The following is a 3,740-nucleotide window of genomic DNA, read 5'->3' on the forward strand; positions in this document are numbered from 1 at the left end:
GTCTGCGTACCAGTACGCGCACCATCGGAATTTCACGTCCCGTGAAAATCTGCTAGAGTTTGTGAATTGAAAACAAACTTATTCCGGGTACTTAAGTCTGCGTGCTTAGGTTGGTTATTTTCTGAAAACGATTATTCTTGAACTAAAACTTATTTAAACTAAGGGATGCATATTTCCAAACTGTGGCTATAAAGTTCATGAATCAATTCGATTGAATCAAATCGTTTTTGCTTCGATTATGTCTTGTATACTTCTATAAGATCTAAGCAATTGAACAACTCTCTAACTAGTTCATTTGAGTCATTTGAACTAGTTATGGTGAAGAAGAATATGGTTGATATGAAAGTGCTCGTATGGCTAAACATTTGGTTAACTATTGTTGAACCAACTAAATGTACATGTTTGTGTACAGTTACACAAACCTAAAAACGTGCATTTCATTTGTGTGTAACAAGCTAAGTTTCGATCTAACGTTTGAAAGATATTAGCTTGAATATAAGCAGGTTTTCATCTAACGATGAATATTGAATGCTTTTTTACCAAGGTAACTTAGATTGCAAACCCTGATTTGAAAGACTATATAAAGGAGAACTCTAGCAACTGGGAAACCTAATCCCCACACCTCCTGTGCGATACTAGTTGTATAAGCTAGAGTCGATTCTCCTTTAACCTTAGGTTTCAACCGAGACCCTGTAGGTTAACGACTTGAAGACTTCATTGGGATTGTGAAGCCAGACCCAACTATTTTTTATGGTACTAAGTACAATCGTAGTTGTGTGATCTGATCTTGCTGTTTCTATGGTACTAAGTAAAATCGTAAGATTGGCTTGAGATTGATTTCTCCGATAGGCAAGATTAAAAGAAGTCACAAACATCTTCGTCTCATCATTTGTGATTCCGCAATATCTTCTTTCGCTAGTCGATTAAGATTATTGTGAGGTGATTGTTAATTCTAGACTGTTCTTTGGGAATATAAGTCCGGGTTCTCAATTGGCTTCTGTTCACCTTGATTTATCAAAAGACAGAACAAAAACTCGTAGGTATTTCTGGGGGAGACAGATTTATCTATTACCGTAGACATTTCTGTGTGATACAGATTTGTTTATTAAAGTCTTCGACTTTGGGTCGTAACAACTCTTAGTTGTGGGTGAGATCAGCTAAGGGAATCAAGTGCGTAGTATCCTACTGGGATCAGAGACGTAAGGAGCGCAATTGTACCTTGGATCAGCGTGAGATTGATTGGGGTTCAACTGCAGTCCAGACCGAAGTTAGTTTGTAGTAGGCTAGTGTCTGTAACGGCTTAATGCAGTGTGTGTTCAATCTGGACTAGGTCCCGGGGGTTTTCTGCATTTGCGGTTTTCTCGTTGACTGTCTAGTTGATTCTCTTAAAAGTATATTGAGGTGTGGTGTTCGCTTGTTCGATCAATTGTGAAATCCAACCTTTGGTTGTTGATTGGAAATTGATTGATCCTTGGATATTGGTCTTTGGTACCATCCAAGTTATTATCCTTGTATTTGATAAAGACTCGCAGATTTCTGTTTGCTTGAGTAAAGATCAAATCAATAGATTGAGATATTAACTCCTTGATATACTTTTTTATTAAGATTGAGTCTGACTGTCTAGTTGATTCTCTTAAAAGTATATTGGAATTAGTCCATACAGATTGTTAATCGAAATATTGGGTGAGGTTGTTGTACCCCTCGCATTTTCAATTGGTATCAGAGCAGGCAAACACGTTTAAGACCTCAAAAGTCTGTGTTTGTAGCAAACTGATTCTGTGGACAAAGTGGTATCTCATATATACGCATAGTCTATGTCTTCCCATACTTTTGACTATGTCAAGTGACTTGTTTTTCCTCAAAGGGTAACTCCTTAGATGATTCTTCCGAATCCAGAGAAAGGAACGAGACAATTGACAGGATGTCATAAGTAGAAAGGAATATCACTAGAACCATAGAAAATCCAACAAAGACGATTGATTTACACGATCATTCTCAACTCTTGGATGAATTTGAGAAGTCTCTTAGTCGAGAACGTGAACTCTACAAAATCATTGAATCCTTCTCTAACAATATTAAGAGACTCACTCAAGAAAATATGCTGCAACAAGAAAAGATTAGCATCCTCGAAAATATTGTTAAAGAGGGGACAATTAGAGAAAAACGTTTGATTGAGATACATTTCTCTGATTTGAACAACCTTCGTGTTAAAACATAGAATATTGTTGCATCTCTTCACCTAGCCCAAAAACAGTATATCTCCTTGACAAAGGGAAACACTGTAATGAGAAATTCTTTTGTGTCACGTGCTGATGCTCAATATGAGTTCCCTGACATGAAGAAAAACTCACCAAAGGAAGTCCCTGCGAAATATACGGCAAACTTCCAAACGGGACATGGGTTTGAAACAGATGCCTTCCAGCATTTCTCCTCCACGGACTTGTTCCTTATGTAGGAAAAAGAATCATACTGCTAAAATTGTTTTGCTAGGAAGAAACGGATCTCCGATCTTCAAAATCTTCTTCTATTTACTGTCAAACGAGTTAATCATCTGGCGGCATCAACAATGGATTTCACTCCCAAAGAATACCAGAATTCTCGTAAAAATATTTTTAATGGTCACTCATTTCAAAATCTTCACAGGGATCGTGTTTATACTCATGGTGCAAACTACACCACAAAAACACATCTTCCCAGTTTCTATGAGAATAAAACTGGTAGATCTAAGTCTAGAAGGTGGAGACCTATCTTAGTTAATCCTCTAGAAACAATTTCTAGAGGTCCTAGACTTAGTCATCAAAAGGTTCCATTTAATGGATTCTCTCAAAGGAAAGTAAGAAACTTTTATGAAGTTAAAAATAGTCAAAGAGAGAAAAGGAATATAAAAAACAGACTGACTGATGATATCCCTAAATCTCTAAACACTCATGGTGAGATCATATCTCATCCTGTTATCTAACTTTAGGTATTCACATCCTTTTGTCTAACATGAGAGTCACAAGGATGTCTGTTTATGAGATTCTCAAGTCTTAGCACGATTATCATCCATTCTGTTGATGTCTGTTTTACAGGTTGAATTATTCTGGGACTCTTTCTGTATCTAATGTATCTTTTTTGCTCTATATAACTTTCAGATATTGAGCCTTGTTTAAAATAGACATTTTGAGAAACATTATGTATTCCTCCCAGGGTCCTTCTTGTTTCTGATATCCTCTCCAAGTCCACAAACGTCCAAGTCTTCTATAAGGAAATCTAGGGTTTCTTCCCTGGTTGACAACATATATATGCCTTGTATGTGTTTATCTTGTTCTCAGAAAAAGGTGTCTATGGGAACCTCTGTTGAACCTCAAAAAGAAGTAAACATTGAGATGGAAGAAGACTTCAAAGGATGTGACAGCTCAAGATCTAATTCTGAAAAATATGCTTGAAAGAAATGAGTATAAATCTTGGATAAGAGAATCTGTCAAGGATTTAATTCTCGTTCAGAAAGAGGTGAAGAACGAGCTTGCTAACCTTTAATTGCAGATAAACCATCTTATTGATGGACAAGCAAAGATTCTTGATAATCAAAACATTCTGATCAGGAACCAGAAGAAGGTCATCCTTGATTGTGTCAAATCCAGACCGAAAAACAGATGTTCTAACTCATGAACATGGTGCCTCTATGGTCAAGAAAATCAAGGATATCAGTGACTCCTATTTTGATGGACCTTTTCAAAGATGATGATTGCAGTATTAAT

The sequence above is a fragment of the Papaver somniferum genome, unplaced genomic scaffold, assembly GCF_003573695.1.
Source record: "Papaver somniferum cultivar HN1 unplaced genomic scaffold, ASM357369v1 unplaced-scaffold_33, whole genome shotgun sequence".
NCBI classification, from domain to species: Eukaryota; Viridiplantae; Streptophyta; class Magnoliopsida; order Ranunculales; family Papaveraceae; genus Papaver; species Papaver somniferum.